This window comes from Papaver somniferum, chromosome 3, assembly GCF_003573695.1.
Source record: "Papaver somniferum cultivar HN1 chromosome 3, ASM357369v1, whole genome shotgun sequence".
NCBI lineage: Eukaryota > Viridiplantae > Streptophyta > Magnoliopsida > Ranunculales > Papaveraceae > Papaver > Papaver somniferum.
Window position 1 is genome coordinate 105,823,912 of NC_039360.1, and position 18,419 is coordinate 105,842,330.

The 18,419-nt window shown below is 40.1% G+C and overlaps 1 pseudogene; it reads right to left on the minus strand.

Moving 5' to 3' along the window:
• LOC113359829 overlaps positions 1-18,419 on the minus strand; it is a 67,681-nt pseudogene that overhangs the window by 46,948 nt on the left and 2,314 nt on the right.

Genomic DNA, 18,419 nt, shown 5'->3' on the forward strand with positions numbered 1-18,419 from the left:
TGCTGCTTTCTATATGAAATTCTACCCTAAGCATAAAACTGCAGCTGTTAGGCAGAAAATTAGTGCTAGTGTGCAACAAGAGGGAGAGTCTCTTTATAGGTTTTTAGAGCGATTCAATGATCTCCTATCTCAGTGTCCTCACCATGGATTTGATAATATGAAACTCGTACAAATTATTTATGATGGTTTAGACTATTCGACCAAAGCCATGGTTGAGTCTATGTGCGATGGTGAGTTCACTAGTAAAAATGCTGATGATGCTTTTACCTTCTTAGGAGTTATCGCTGAAAAATCCCAACAGTGGGAATCTTGTATTGAACCCCCTAAAAGACTCTTAGTCAATAGAAGTAGCACCAATGTGGTAGATACAAGTTTTGGTTCAGATGCTAAGTTTGTTGCTTTATCTAGAAGGTTAGAAGCTTTGGAAATGGGCCAGTCTAAAAATAGGTCCCTTGTTGAACCTAATAGAGCCTCTCAAGTCTCTAGTTGTGGAATAGAGCCCGATAATTCATTTTGGGAAGGTCAGGTTAGTGAAGAGCAAGCCCATGCTGTCTATAACAATGCTAGGTTTGAGAACCGTCAGAAGTTTGACCCATACTCAGAAACCTACAACCCTGGTTGGAGAAACCATCCTAATTTCTCTTGGTCTAAGGGCCAGAGTCAAGGCCAGACTAGCAATTCTCAGCCTCCCCCAGGTTTTGGTTTTAAGAACTCTTCAGGTCAAACCCAGTTTCAGAACACTTCCGAGAAAAAGATCTCTACCTTAGAGGATACTCTCACTATGTTAGCAAATAACCATGAAATGCTAACAAAGAACCACATGAGCTTTCAACAAGAAACTAGGCAAGAATTGAAGAATAATTCCCAGAGTCTTGCCAAATTAGAACTTCAAGTAGGACAAATAGCTAAGTTCATAAGTGAGAGAGAAGATGGAAGGTTCCCTAGTCGTACTGATCCCAACCCAAAAGGAGAGAAATCGTACAATCATGTGAATGCTGTCACAACCCGTAGGAGTGGAAAGAAAGTTGACAACAAGGTTGTCATGCCTGATAGTGAACATGTTGTAGTTCACCCTGCTGAGCCAGAAAATGAGGAGACTGATAGAGTCTCCAAAGAGACCAATGAGGGTCCTGTTAAGCCCGGCTTTGTTCCCAGAGCCCCGTTTCCCCAGCTGCTAGTTCCGACTAAGAGGGAGTCCAACTTTAATGATATATTGGAGGTTTTTAAGCAGGTTAATATCAACCTTCCATTATTAGATGCAATTAGGCAGATTCCCTCTTATGCCAAGTTCCTTAAGGACTTGTGTACGCGAAAGCGTAAGCTCAGTGTCCAGAAGAAAGCCTTCATAGCTAGTCATGTGAGTTCTATAATTCAAAATACCACTACTCCTAAGTATAAAGACCCAGGGTCCCCTACCATTGCTTGTACAATAGGTAAGTACCGTGTTGAGAAAGCTTTGCTTGACTTAGGAGCCAGTGTGAATTTACTTCCATATCATGTGTACCTTAAGCTAGGACTTGGTGAGATGAAACCTACCCAGATGACACTTCAGTTAGCTGATAGGTCCGTTAAAATTCCTCGTGGTGTGATCGAGGATGTTCTCATAGAGGTTGACAAGTTTATTTATCCAGTGGATTTTGTTATCCTAGATACCCAACATGTCCCTGACCCAGAGAACCAAATACCAGTGATTTTAGGTCGCCCGTTTTTAGCTCCATCCAATGCGATCATTAACTGTCGAAATGGTATTATGAATTTGTCTTTTGGTAATATGACTATTGAGCTGAACATTTTTAATATTAGTAAGCTACCCTCTGAACTAGATGACTCGAATATAGAAGAGGTGAACATGATAGGAACATTAGTCGAGGAGTCATTACCAAACACTTTGTTAGAAGATCCATTAGAAAAATGCCTAGCTCACTTTGGGATTGATTTTGATGATGATAATGTAATTAATGAGGTGAATGCTTTGTTAGATTCAACCCCTTTGTTAGATACTAGTAATGGATGGAAACCTAAGTTCAAACCACTACCAGTTTCTAAGTCTACCCTAGTTCCTTCTTTAGAAGAGCCTCCTAAGTTGGACCTAAAACCATTGCCAGATACCCTGAAGTATGTGTTTTTAGGCCCGTCTGAGACTTTACCTGTGATTGTTTCTTCCGACTTGGATAGAGATCAGGAAAGTAGGCTAGTAACCGTCCTTCAAAACAACAAGGAAGCTTTAGGGTGGACCATAGCAGATATTAAGGGTATAAGTCCTACTGTTTGTATGCATCAGATCTATTTAGAGGAAGACACCAAACCTTCTAGGGAGATGCAACGTCGACTAAACCCTAATATGAAAGAAGTAGTTCGAACTGAGGTTCTTAAGCTATTAGATGCAGGCATCATCTACCCTATTTCAGACAGTAAGTGGGTCAGCCCCGTTAAGGTTGTTCCCAAGAAATCTGGTATTACTGTAGTCCAGAATGATAAAAATGAGTGAATCCCGACTCGAGTGACCACGGGTTGGCGTGTTTGTATTGACTATAGGAAATTTAACAAGGTCACTAGGAAGGACCACTTTCCCCTTCCCTTCATCGACCAGATGCTAGAAAGATTAGCTGGACATAGTCACTACTACTTTTTAGATGGCTACTCTGGATATAATCAGATCGTTATTGCCCCAGAAGACCAGGAGAAAACCACTTTTACCTGTCCCTTTGGTACCTTTACGTATAGACGCATGCCTTTCGGGCTATGTAATGCCCCTGCGACTTTTCAGCGTTGCATGATGAGCATATTTTCTGACATGGTAGAACGGTTCTTAGAGGTCTTTATGGATGATTTTTCAGTGTTTGGTTCGTCTTTCGATGAGTGCTTGCATCATTTGTCATTAGTTTTGACTAGGTGTAAGGAAAAGAATTTAGTGCTTAATTGGGAGAAATGTCACTTTATGGTTCGTTCAGGAATTGTTCTAGGGCATATTGTTTCTTCAAAGGGTATAGAGGTGGATAGAGCCAAAGTTGACCTTATTAAAACTTTACCAGTCCCAAAAACCGTAAGAGATATTAGGTCATTCTTAGGGCATGCTGGTTTTTATCGTCGTTTCATTAAGGATTTTAGCTTGATGTCTAGACCTCTTTGCAATTTGCTTGCAAAAGATGTTAAGTTTGTCTTTGATGATGCTTGTTTAGAGGCTTTTGAGAAGCTTAAGTCATTACTCACGACCGCCCCCATAGTCCAGGCACCCAACTGGAACCTACCCTTTGAGATCATGTGTGATGCTTCAGATTATGCTATTGGTGTTGTGCTAGGTCAGCGATAAAATAAGTTACTTCATGTGATTTACTATGCTAGCAAAACTCTGAATGATGCCCAGTTGAACTATACCACTACCGAGAAGGAACTATTAGCCATTGTGTTTGCCTTAGACAAGTTTAGACCCTATCTCTTAGGTTCTAAGATCATCATATATACTGATCATGCTGCTTTAAAATATCTTTTGTCTAAGAAGGATACTAAACCTAGATTGATTAGGTGGATTCTGTTATTACAAGAGTTTTCTCCAGACATTAGAGACAAAAAGGGTGCCGAAAATGTTGTAGCAGATCACTTGTCTAGGCTAGTTGTTAGTTCTCCAGATGATTCCCTTCCTATAAGGGATAGCTTTCCTGATGAACAATTGTTCTTTGTTACCCAATTACCTTGGTATGCGAATATAATGAACTATCTTGTTACTGGTCGAATGCCCCAACATTGGGGTAAACAAGATCGTTCTAGATTTTTAGCTGAGGTTAAGCACTTCTTTTGGGATGATCCTTATTTGTTTAAGTATTGTCCAGACCAGATTATTAGGAGATGTATACCTGAGAGTGACCAGTCCAGTATTATTTCCTTTTGTCATGATCATGCTTGTGGAGGTCACTTTAGTGCTAAGAAAACTGCTGCTAAGATATTGCAGTGTGGATTCTATTGGCCTTCGTTGTTTAAAGACTCCCACAGTTACTGCGTTACTTGTGAACGATGCCAGAAATTAAGAACCATTTCCCGCAGGAACATGATGCCCTTGAACCCTATTTTAATTGTTGAGGTCTTTGATGTGTGGGGTATTGACTTTATGGGTCAGTTTCCTAATTCTTTTGGTAACCTATACATCCTTGTCGCCGTAGACTATGTATCTAAGTGGATTGAGGCGGTTGCGTGTAAAACCAATGACCATAGGGTTGTGATTGAGTTCTTGAAAAATAATATACTTACACGTTTTGGTACACCGCGAGCTATAATTAGTGATGGAGGGTCGCACTTTTGTAATGGGACTTTTAGGCTTCTGATGAAGAAATATGGTATTACACATAAGGTAGCTACCCCGTATCATCCACAGACTAGTGGTCAGGTAGAGGTTTCCAATAGGGAGATAAAACGTATATTAGAGAAAACAGTTAATCCTAATCGGAAAGACTGGTCGTCTAGGCTTACTGATGCCTTATGGGCTTACCGTACTGCGTTTAAGACACCCATTGGAATGTCGCCTTATCGGCTTGTTTATGGCAAGGCATGTCACTTACATGTTGAGTTAGAACACAGAGCTTATTGGGCTGTTAAGCAGCTAAATTTTTCACTTGACAAGGCAGGAGCCCATAGGAAACTCCATCTCAATGAGTTGGACGAGATTCGTATAGATGCTTACGATAGTGCGAAGGAGTATAAGAATAAAATGAAACTTGTGCATGATAGAAACATATTACGGAAGTCATTTTCTCCAGGTCAAAAAGTTCTTCTGTATGACACTCGTTTGCATCTATTCCCCGGGAAACTGCGCTCTCGGTGGACCAGTCCTTTTGTGGTCCGTACTGTTTTTCCTCATGGAGCTGTTGAGATCGAGACACTGGATGGTAGTAGTTCTTCGAAGGTTAATGGTCAGCGATTGAAGCCCTTTTTAGAGCCTTTTCCTACAGATGATGTTGAGGAGGTCCCTCTGGAGGACCCTGTTTACCCTTGATTGACCATCGAGGCGATTTGTATGTTGTATAATTTTTGTATTCAGTTTTTGGTTTCACTTCACTCAGGTACTATCTTTCCGAACTCTCTCTTTACTATTTCCTCATGTTACTTATATTTTTGGTACTGTTCTTTCATGCGAAACATTGAGGACAATGTTAGATTTAAGTTTGGGGGTATGGGAGAAACTTTTTAGTTGCCGTATGAATAAATAAACTCCAGAGCTTAGAAATTTATGCCTATTTAGGATTGCACTAACTAATCTAAGTGGATGGAAGCATTTTGATTGTAGGAGTTGAGGAACCAATCTGATTAGATGGCAACATCTAGAAGAGTCTATTCATAAAAGCACAGAGCTCAGGTGTTAGAAATAACATGATAGTTTCACCATATCTCGTTGAGTCCTTTTCACTTCTATTTTTATTTTATTTTGTTTTTAAACTATGTTTCTCTAAGTGATAGGTGGGGCCCACGATTCAAGTTGTTACCAATGCTAGGGTGAATTAGAGTGATTGATATACCATGAAAAAAAAAAGTTGAAAAAGAAAAAGAAATGAAAAAAAAATGGTAGTTACCAAAAAGTAAAAAAAAGAAAAAGAAATTGAGACCAGACCATTTGACCAAAAGGAATAAATTCAATAAAGTCGACCACTGGTACCCTTGTATATGCCAGTTGTGTTGACCTAGAGTTAGGTTATTGACCACTGGTACCCTTCTATATGCCAGTGTGTTGATATTAGCCAGACTAGTATCTCAATCCATTAGGATAGGTTCATTTTGGCGGAGGCCTTCAGACAGATATGGGAAACGCCGTTCACTTAGTAAACATCAAAACCATACATGTTTTTCTATATCCATCTTCTTGATCTATCCATGTGATTAGTTTTGACTCCGAATATGATGTCCATAGTGCAACTATCTGAGTAGAGCTCTGTCACTTTATATGAATTTTAGTATGCTTGAGTGCAAACTCGTGTACAACAATTGGAATTTCGCATCAGGGTACTTCTTCCTGTAGTCAATAAGTATTCCAACCAAGGAGATTCTTTAGTGCCTTCCAAGGTTCTGCGTAGATAGCTAAGGTATGGAGTACAGGTTTTGTGGGTATATCTCTGGTAAGCCCTCCCGAGACTATAACTCGGCCACTAGGGCCACCTAGGGGTTTAAAGGCTTATTGCATACGCTAAATGCAATCGACGATGCCTGCGACAGTGAGTTAGGATTTTATTTTGTAGTTTTGATTTTCTCGGGACTAGCAAATAATAAGTTTGGGGGTATTTGATAGACGCATTTATGTGTCTAATATAGCCCAATTATATATTGTGTTAGTACCCATTTTTGTACTTATTATGGCTTTTTATGTCCCTGTAGGTATTTCTGGAGAAATAAGCTTTTGCGGCGAAATTGGCTAAAAAAGTGGTTTTTGCGCTCGTGGGAGAAAATTACTATATAGACTCTCACTTTGGATAAGGGTAACCTAATTACTAAGGGGTGACCCATTTCCAGGCATCTGCTAAAGGGAGACCGGGACTGGATAGGGGAAGGTCACATTTCTTCACGTTTTCAAAAATGCATTTTTGGCGGGAAAATGCATGCAGCGAGGAGCAGATTTGGAGATCGAATTTCTACGTGATTTTAGGAGATTCAATGGTTGTATTTGGTACGTATGGACTCTACAAGACTCAACAGGTCTGTTACAATCGATTGGACCCAACCAATTGGGCTGGAATGGCCGAGAGAGGGTTTCAAAGTCTCAACAGAGAGACGTGTTCTGTTTCAAGTTTAGAAGATTTTTGAGAGATTTCTGGAGGACTTTGACGCCAGGATATGGATGTACCTGGTCCTGTTCAAGTATTAGTTGGAGTTTGGAGAGTTTAGATAACTCAGAAGAGGTCAGAAGACGCGTACAGGGAGGATTGAAGAGAGATATTCTCTTAACTGCACGGAGAAGAAATCTTGAATTTATACGAGATATTTGGGGTCTGTGGGATATATAAGAGTGGTTTCAAGTCATGAAAAGGGTTGAAAAACCTTAGGAGAGAGTTTAGAGTCGAGGAGAGCCGAGGAGAAGCGATTACAGAGAGTTACAGTGCTGCTGCTGCTGCTGTTCGAGGAGGAAGAAGAAGAGGAAGAACAGACCTGCTAAGGCAGTCGTTCTTCAACAGTCTTAAAACAGAAACGAGTGTCGTTGTTTTACAGCAACAGAAAACTATCGTTTAATTTTCAGCACTTACCCCTTTGTAACAGTGACGCTGTAACACTTCTGCAGCGTTGCTAATTCCTGTTTCATCTTATATACATCAATAAAAACACCTATTTTAGCCATGAATTTATCTTGTGAGTGTGTTTTTGGGATGAGGAGCTAAACCCATTAGCCAAGACGACGGAGGAAGCCATTGATCCATATTGATTGGTATAATTCTAATTTTATTATTTATTGCAATATTATTATTTGATTATTTGTATGGAATTGAATTTGAAATATTAGTTTTTATTGAATAGTTGTGAATTATTTTGATGAAGCATGCTGGGTTTTAAAATGTTTTATACTTTGTGATTACAATTATTACTTCAAAAATATATTTGAGGCAAATATTAGAATTATTTTTAAAGATAGAATTGCATGAATATTATTTAGAGTTTAATATTTATTTGGTCAATGGTGGAATCCTAGTCTTGGTATTTTTCTCCAAAACTTTGAATTATTTTATTTATTTGCCTGTTTAATTTAAATCTATAAAAATTGTTTTCTTCACAAGTCTGAAAAGAACCTGTTTACCACTACAACTACAATCACTACTTTTGATAAACCATCAAACACCCGCACTTTTAGCATGTCGCATGCTAAAAGATGCGCCATGGCCTGAGATGAAGCTTCATCTAAAGCTTCTGTTGCATGGTACGCGGTAGATTGGCTTAAGGCCAATGTCGCGCCAAAATGGCGCATTATGTTTGGCATTTGGCCAAGGGACATGTTGCATCATTATGATGCATTAGGCCAGTTGGGTAGGTGGCCTTGAGCTTGTAGCGTAATCATTGCTCATTATGAAGGCTATTGGCCTAGCTCTAATATCGCACAATCATTGTGCATCGGGCCAGAGAGGGCTAGCCAAGCGAGTGTTGCGCAATCATTGTACGCAATCATTGCGAATGACGCAATCATTGCGAATGAGCACAATCATTGCGAAGTAACGCATTCATTGCTGATGAACACAATCATTGCGAAGGAACGCAATCATTGCGAATGAACAGTGAAGCAGGCATGTCAATTTGGTCCCGTTTCCATACTTGTAGAAATTCCATTAAGACATACATAGGGAGGGGTACTTGTTGAAGGTGCATATGCGGACTATGTACCAAGTAAGATTCGTAGCTTAGCCGGAAGAGTATAAATGATGCCTAAGGCTCATTTATAGTTGCGTAGCCTTGCAAAGAGGGCATTTGATGCTTAGGAACACTATGCCATGTCGCGGACCCGATGATACATAATCATTGTGCATCTCGACGGAACGGCCTATACTGGACGAGGCCATTACCATTATTGATAGGCCACGGCCTTGCAAACGAGTTTGGCTTAAGTTGTTGTCCCTTCGTGGATGAACTGCGGTCTGTGCTTGATCCCTTTAGAGTAGGGAAGGGTACGTAGGCAGCCGCAATGAGTTGCAGCATTGTTGGTCCAGCACATTTTCGCTCATATCATCTAATTGTGAGATGATTGCGACATTCTGGCCTCTCATATCATCTGGATCGGTAGCTCGACGCAACAGATGATTGTGGCCAAACTTGATGAGGCAAGTTGCGTTCCATTCGCTGGACGCTCATACTTCCTATCAAGGCGTTCGACATAGGCTAAAAACCCGAGTGTCGTAATTTAGCTCAAGAGGAGTCCATTTTGATGGGAAACGACCCAAAGATCAAGGCATGTTTATAGATCCACATGGTCACTAGAATTTAGCCAAATTCCATCGTTTAGGGCCTCAAGGCCGTTTTTGCCGTTTTAGGAAATTTTTTGTTTTCTTAATAAACCATTCGCGGAACAAAGGTAAGTTGGAACGGTGTGGAAGCTAAGTTAGCTACATCATGCTCCACGAGCATGCTTGCAAGGGCAAATGGACGTGCATTTGCCTAGCTTGAAGGCCCAGATCGTAGCTTCATCATGGCGCACCGGGGGAGTTACGGCCTGCAGGGCGACGCGCCAAAGGCATAATTTCCCGGTCCATCACATGCAAAGTCCTACTAAAAATCAGAAAGCAAAGAATAACAGAGCCACAGAGAAGGAGCAGCGATGAGAAGAAGCGTGGTCGTACCATAGGCCAGCCAGCGCCACTTGGCCACGCCCCATGCTGCCTAACCGGCCCTTATTCCTCTGTCGACCAATCAAGTCGCTTTAAACTTGCCACACTCCCATGAGTTGTGGTTGGGCCCATACTTGCCGGCCCTATTCCACATCGACCAATCATGTCGCATTAAACCTGCCACGCGCACCAAGAGGGTAGCCACGCCCAAGCTTGGTCGGCCCCCTACTTTTATTAACCAATCAGGTTGCTCTAAACCTTCCACGACATTACAAGAGGTGGAAATTGCGTCAAGTGGTTGCCATGCCAAATTGGCTTCCCAAAACCGCGCCAACATGCCAAACGAGCATGTCGAGCGCACATGCCAAAGCGGCATGCCAAAACATGCCAAACGTGCATGCCAAACGAACATGCCAAATGTGCCACCTTGCCGCAATAACACGCCAAACGTGCCAACGCGCCATAAATAGCGAACCTACGTGCCAACCCACTTTCTGTTCGTAGCCAACGCCACAACAGACTTCAATTTGGCTATCCTAACCAGAAGCACGACCATGCTCTAGTGGCGTCGGATGAAACCCTAATTTCTAGTCATGGCACAATATTATGCCACCTCGAGCCCACAACATGCCACAAGTCGTGCGGACTTAGGAAACCCTAAAAAAGGCGCCAAACCATAGCCACTCGTGGAAATATTTGCTCTTGTGGTCGTTTCTACATGGTTGACTGCCTATGGCTCCTCTGGCATAACTCTGGCACCGTTTGTATAAAATGCCATGCCACGACCACCTACCGCATGCCGCATACCATATGCGCTAATTAGGGCTTCGGCATGCCAAACCCTAATTTAGGCAAAGTTGCTACGCCAACCAAGACAAATAATGTTCCATAGAGCATCGAGATTGATGTGGCCACTGAAACTGATGTTGCCACACCATAGTGGCGTCTAACACCAATGTGCCAAAATCTAGTGGCCATGGCTACACCAGGCGCTACTTGCACAATCGTGCCGCTGGCATGCACAGGCTATGCCAGCCATTCCACCGTGCCACTGGAATGCACGGACTACGCCATCCATGTTGCAGTGCCACTGGCATGCGCTAAAGGCGCCACTATACCATTGGCATGTGCCAATGGTGCCACTGTGCCATTATCACGCGCCAATAGGATGTAGCCATAATCAATGGCTACCCTTCCTCACGAGATACAATCTCAGCCGTCCAAGTTCGCCACCGAACTGACAGGCTTGCGGAAAGTTTTAGGAGACCAGCCGAGATAAGCCTAAAAGCACCACATGCTATCTTCTTGCGGCAAGTCTCTTTACTTTGACTTGCCACACGTAGCAAACTGTTACATGTTTTCCACGAAAACACTCGAGACATCAACACATGTCACAAACTGGGGTATACTTATCAGGGTATTGGTCTGGCGGTTTACAGCGTGCGGCGTGCAATACGCCCGTTATAAGAAAGTGTCAGGGAGCGGGACAGTTAGTGACGGCAAGAAGTAATGGGTGTAAACAGATCCATTTCCTTCGTCGTGGAAGCACGGTTTCTGACGGTTACACGTTACTCCACTCTTCCATCACTAAATTGTTCCCACTTCCTACGAGACCAGGATACGTTTAATTATGAATTGTATAAATAGGTTTCACCTATTTCCACAAAACGACAAGTTTTGGTCAGAGAACAACACTGTATCCAGAAATCACCAAAGACCTGATAGCTTTCATTCCGCAAGCCAGTTCCACTTTCTGATACAAGTCATAAAACAGTCACACCTTCAGAATTAACCATTCTGGTCTCAACATTTTCCTCGCTTCCCTCCCTAAGACCAACCTTTCTCCTTCAATTTGTGACTGAAGCAAGCCTGGAACGGCCATTTCTTGGTTTAGGCCAGGATTGTACAGATTGATCTCTCGAATCAAAAGTACTCCCGTGCAGTGCATTGTTTAGGGTTTAGATTTGTTTCTCATCCACACACCCGAATTTACCAAAACCGGCAGAAACAGTTTTCACCCATAAATACTAGGATGAAATCTTCACCATAACCCTTTCACATAATCATAACAATATATACAAGATTATGTCGATGCCATATCTACGAAGTTCAAAAGATAAGCGTTATACTTCGTAGTCTAATTCCCCAATACTATGATCATACTATTATAATCATGTCACATCACTAGAGTATTATACAATATGTACAATATATACAGCTTCGCAGTTATGTTTTCAATATAACACGACTTGAAAGATACGTTAGGAATGAAATAGTTCATGTCAATATTACTAACCTCAAGTGTAAGGATGATGCCGTCGTTATAGTTCGCTACTTCTTCACATTCTTCAGGTCTTCGGAGTAATACTTGTATGTATCAACATTCCTAGACTTTCTAGTCTAACCTAAATGAAGTTGACTATAGTATTTAATCAAGCGACTCTAGATGAGTTTCGATACTAAAATATGACAACCAAACTTGACATACCAACACTTGGTGAATTCAACCGAGCTATGCTCTAACATAATCGTAATTGAATCATAATCGACATAGTTTGTAAATGTACAAGGTACAAATACTTGAACCGTTTGTGAGTCGGCTGAGTCATAGTACGCAGATTGGTTTGCAAACTTATATGCAATTACTGAGTTCCGGAGTCTACAGAACTTTTCATTTCACGTACCGATTTGGAAACTTATGCAATTACCGAGTTCCGGACTCTTACAAAACTTTTCAGTTCACGTACTGGTTTGCAAACTTCGAACCAACTCAAAGTTCCGGAGTCTACAGAACTTTTTAGTTCATGTACCGGTTTGCAAACTTAAGACCTTTACCGGTTCGGAGTTCACAGAAAATTTCAATTTGCGTGCCGGTTTGGGTACTAAACTGGTTCTAGAACGTAGAACTGTATTGGTTGGCGTACCGATTTGATATTTTAACCCGGTTCCCTTACCACAGTTCCAAAATGGTTTGTATACGAATATAATACCTATCCAGATCACGAAACAATTAGATTTTCCATATTATACATAGGAATATGCAAATCACACAAATCTGAAAGTCGATGTATAATTACTCCGCCACGTGTACAAGTACATGTAATACGGCTTCAGACATATAACAATTTTCTTAGTTTGTAAGACTGATAACACTGTCTTTTATTCTGAATATGATAGTTCTATATTTCTCTAAATCAATTCGAAACATTCCTGAATATCATCAATGACACATATCACTGTTCCAGATTATTTTCGAATGATAAACTTGAATCATGATTTGGTTCTGAACAATAAATTGTTCTCCACCTGTTTATGGGTAAAAATTGTTTCTGCTGTTTTTGGTAAATTTGGGTGTGTTGATGAGAAACGAATTTAGACCTAAACAAATGCACTGCACGGGAGTACTTTAGATTTGAGAGATCAATCTGTACAATCCTGGACTAAACCAAGAAATGGTCGTTCCAGTCTTGCTTCGGTCACAAAGTAAAGGAGAATGGTTGGTCTTATGGAGGGAAGCGAAGAAGGTGTTGAGACCAGAATGGTAAATTCTGTAGGTGTGGCTATTTTATAACTTGTATCAGAATGTGGAACTGGCTTGCGGAATGTAAGCTATCAGTTCTTTTATGTTTTTCTGGATACTTGTGGTGTTTCTAACCAAAACTTTGTTGTCTGGTTGAAATAGGTAGAAACCTATTTATACAATTCATAATTGAACGCACCCTGATCTCGTAGGAAGTGGGAGTAGTTGAGTGATGGAGAAGTGGGGTAATGTGTAAATGCTAGAAACCACGTCCCCACTTTGAAGGAAACATGTTAGTTTACACCCCACTACTTCTTGCCGCCACTAACTGCCCGCTTTCCTGACACTTTCTTATAATGACCGTGTTGCACGCCACGCTGTAAACCTCCAGACCAATATCCTGATGAGAATCCCCCAGTTTGTGACATGTTTGATGTCTCGAGTATTTTCGTGGAAAATGTGCAGCAGATCGCTGAGCGGGTCTTGTATGCAAGACCTAATTTTTCTATCAACCGTGCGCCAGCTGGGTGGCGGATGATCATGTTGTGGCAAGTCAAGTCATGGGACTTGTCGTAGGAAAATGGCGTGTGAACCTGAGACTTGCCATAGGCCAGTCAATTCTGTGGCGAATTTGGATGGCTGAGATTGTAATTCATGACGCCACATCCCATTGGCATCTGATAATAGCAAAGTGGCGTCATTGGCACATGCCAGTGGCATATTTAGCGCATGCCAGCGGCGCAGCGGCATGGTTGGCATAACTAGCGCATGCCAGTGGCACAGCAGCATGGTTGGCATATGCCAGTGGTATGGTGGCGCAAATAGTGCATGGCCTAGCCGTGGATGCTACATTTGGCATATCGGTGTTAGACCCAAATATGGCTCAGCAACATTAGTTCCTGTTGCCATATCAATCTTAATGCCCTAGGTAGCATTACTTATCTTGGTTGGTGTAGCAACCTTAGCTAAAGTAGGGTTTGGCATATCGAAACCCTAATTAGCGCGTGTGGCATGTGGCCGCGACACGGTGACGTTCTTTATGCAAATGGTTCCATGGCCGCATTAAAGGAATTATGGCGGGCCATAATATATGAATAACTACATGCGCAAGGATGGCTACGGGTGATCATTGCATGGCGCCATTTTTAGGGTTTGTTGGGTCCCACATGGCTTGTGGCATGTTGTGGGGTCAAAGTGGCGTAATTTGTGCCACGACCAAAGTTAGGGTTTCAACTAATGTCACTAAGGAAAAATCGTCTTCTAGTTGGGATACTTTGACCGGACTCTGTTTTAAGCGTTGGCCACGAACAAAAGGTGGATTAGCAAGTAGGCGCACTACTTATGGCATGTTGACACGTCTGGCATACTGCTGCGGCAAAGTGGCACGTTTGGCATGAAAATTAGCATGTTGGAGAGGAATGACACGTTTGGCATGCCATTAATATGTTGGCGCGGAACGGCACGTTTGGCATGCCATTAGCACACTGGCGCGGTTTTTGGAAAGTCAATTGGCATTATGACCATCTGGCGCAATTTGCCTCTTTTAATATTGTGGCAGGTTTAGAGCGACCTGATTGGTCGATGGGGAAGAGGAGGGTCGGTCGAGCAGCATGGGGGTGTGGCCATCTGCAAGTGGCGCCGGCTGGCCTATGGCACGACCACACTTCCCTTTGTTGTTGCTCCTATTTTTCGCGACTCCTCTTTTATCCCTTGTTTTCTGATTTTGGGTAGGATTTTGCGCCTACTAATCCATGACGGATCAATTGCCTAGTTTGCCTAAGCTTAGTTTCGACCAGCAGGGTCTAATATACTGTGCAGGGCGCAAAACCCTAATTTTTGCAAATTAATCAGGTTGATATTTGAATCTTGTGAATTGAATTCATTGTGTTGACACAAAGTTCTTTAAATTTATTGCCAGAGAGCAGTATGCTTTCCGATTGAGTACTTTTATGCAAGGACCTTAACCTTGATACTTTGGGAAATTCATGTTACTCTGCTGCGAGTGAACACAAATTATCATGTCATATCAATATTAAGGGTTCAGCCGGGGAACATAGCACTGAAAGTATTCAAAGAAGCTTATATTAATTGGATAATACAGGCAGGGTGTCGAAATTTATAGAATATCTGGGATTGTTACTACATGCACCATTCTGGATAAATTTCATGTGAAGATATTGAATTGCTCAATAAATGCGCTAGTGAAGAGGTTGAGCACTCATCACTTTTACATGGTCTGTCTCTTTGCAGAATGATAACATATTAAATGCGAGGTTTTACAATTTTAACCCTGAACTAAAAACCACCATAAACACCACCGAAATTTGATCAAGTATGAACAAATGTTCATGAATCTTAGTCATTATATTTCAAGAAATTCGTAAACTAAATAATTAGTTATCGACTCGAAATTCTTGTCTATGCATGCTAATCTAATTAGTTATGCGACAATCGCCTCAAGGATAGAAAGGTCAATATAACTTGAGAAATAGGTGGTTCAGCCTTCACTTACATTTTGTTGATGAAGTTCTCCAAAAGCTTCGGTTAATCTTCGCCTTCAAACGGTAGAACGCAAATGATGTCTGGCTCGTTTCTCAACTAAAAAAGCGGGGGTCTAACAAACACACCCAACAATTCGTTTGGCAATCTGAGATGGCTTACTCCAATATACTTTCAAGAGAATCAACTAGACGGTTAGACTCAATCTATAGAAAAGTATATCAAAGAGCGATATCTCTATTTCTCAATTCAATCCGCAATCAAACAAATAAGAATTTGCGAGCCCGATTGAATAAGGAGAAATAACTTGAACGGTACCAAAGACCAATATTCAAGTGTCAATCAATTTTTATCAACAACCATCTAATTGATTGATCTTAACGCACAACCTGTGATATTTCTATTATATAACAAAATATAATACAGAAAAGAAATAACACATACACCAGAAGTTTTGTTAACGAGGAAACCGCAAATGCAGAAAAACCCCGTGACCTAGTCCATCTTTGAACACCACACTGTATTAAGCCGCTATAGACACTAGCCTACTACCAATGAACTTCGTACTGGACTGTAGTTTAACGCTAATCAATCTCACACTGGTTCAAGGTACCGTTGCGATCCTTACGTCTCTGATCCCAACATGATACTACACACTTGATTCCCTTAGCTGATCTCACCCAAGATAAAACTATATATGCCTAGTGAAGATTTATGGTGCATCTGGGTGGACGGTGTTCATTAAAAACTCTTTAATATATGATGCAAGACTGATACTTCATCACTACTGCTATGAGATTTCTTGTTGAATTTGGGACTTGAAAATATAACATTAAATGTGAAACCGATTGGTTGATAATGGACTAAAAATTAGTTCAAGTGGTGGTACTAACGTTATCACGTATCGATGAGAAGTGAGACTCAAATTCTAATCAGGTTTTACTGTAAAATGTAAAAATTATACCAAAATGAAAATTCTTATTGTCAGAAATAGAACTTGAAAAATAACCAACCTTCAAAATATTCTTGTGAAGAAATAGAAAGTGAGATGTGACGTTCTTCTTGCTTAACAGGATCCAAAAAGAAAATCAGCAGCGAAGAACACTATAATTAGATGTTTTCCATGTTTCTTGATGTAAAGAACAATATAATACCTACACAAAATCAAATTCCAATGGAACTTAACAATTTGAGCTAACCTTAGAAAAGAAAATAAAACGATATTGCACAAATTTAAAAATGAAACTCTAACTCAGAGAGATAGACAAATACATAATTAATTGAAAAGGCTGACATCACTCTTTTACATGAATTTCATTTGGAAGGAAGTAATGGTGCTTGTTTTTCAGTTAGTGCACTTTAAAACCATTTAATAAACTTAATTATCCCTAATCTATTCTTTCCAAAAACAAAACCTAAGAACCACATAACAAAATAAACATAAGAAACTTTATATAAGCAATATTGGTTCAATTAAAACATAAGATCAAATTTGAAGTTTAAATTTCTCAAAATAAAATAATAATAATCGTGATCAAACATCGACGCACTTAACAACCTTGCTTCAAGTGGTGGATGTCCGAGTTCAAACCCTTGATCACTGCATATTTCATCATTTTCTGATTCACCTAAAAATAGTACAAAGAGGTTGGAACATTCAAGACCTCAAAACAAAGAGGATGTAATTTATAGTTAGACCATCTTATACAAATCAAATTACTAAATAATTGGAAATTTAATTATGCTGAGAAAGAAACCCTAGGCCCTTGCAGTCTTAAGGTTATTATTTCCACTTTCGATCAATAGGAAAACTTGATTCGTACATATTGTTTATTGGAAGTTAAGGTAATGACCGTCAAAACAAATCATCCAACGATAATATAGGGAGAACAACATATTTCGAAAAGACAACACAAAGTGAACTTAACATTTCTAATAATTTATTTTCTCGATGATGGTCGTCTCCTGAAAATGAGTTAGGCATCTTTTGGTATTATGTAACTGGTAGACTGTTCCTAATTACTTTGTAGACTACATAATCAAAAAAAAAAATCAATTGAATACAACAATCGAAATCGAAATTGAATTACCTAAGATGTCTGGAATTCTGATGATTTTCTGAATACAACAATCGAAACCTACAATAGAACAATAATAATCTCATTAAAACCCAAAGCAAATCAGAATACCACTGAAAGAATTGAATAAAAAATACGGAAAATGGGTCATTTGTCCAAATATTTTTAGAACATGGTTCAAATGGACGAGTAAAAATTAGTATGGGTGAAATGGACACTAAAAAAATAGCAAGGATGAAACTGGATTCATCCTGACTTGAACTTAAAAAATAGTAAGGATGAAACTGGATGCATCCTGATGTAAATTAAAAATAAGAAAAAATATTTGAAAATGGGTAGGATGAAATTGTTTACATCCTGGCTATTTTTACATTTTTGTCCATTCAAACAATATCAAAATATAAATATCCTTTTCACCCAGGAATTGTTGATTTTGGTCTTTTTAACCAATTTTGTGTAAAAAATAACCGTCGATTATCTAGTACTGTTAAGAGTGTGCGACTGAAACATGGTAAGATGATGACCTCGTCTAGGTTTTATGTAGTGGGACATTTGAAAGGGACGCTGTTGCATGTAACGTTTGAAGTTATTACTGGGTCTTTAAAGAAAATCGTTTTTGTATTCGTAACTGAAGAGGAGATTATTGGATAATTCGTAACTGAAGAGGATAATAGGTGGGGACAATATTATTGGAAACAACTCAACTATTATCGCAGATTGATGCCCTAAATTGGTGCTGATATTAATGGGATTGATAACAGACGAAGAGATAATAATGGATGCGTGAATCTGGAGGTTGGATGTGGGCATTAAACATGGGTTGATTCTTAGCCGCGATTTGTATTTCAACTTTCTAACTTCGGAGCAAATGGTAACTATGGATCACACTAAAAAACCCATCCACAACCATTAAATCAACCAAAAGATATTTATTTTTGTAAGATACATAAGACATTGGTGGTATAAACTACAACTGAATACGCAAGCTATTGGGCAGGTCAGGCACATTACTACATCTCTTCAATACCATAATACCATCACATT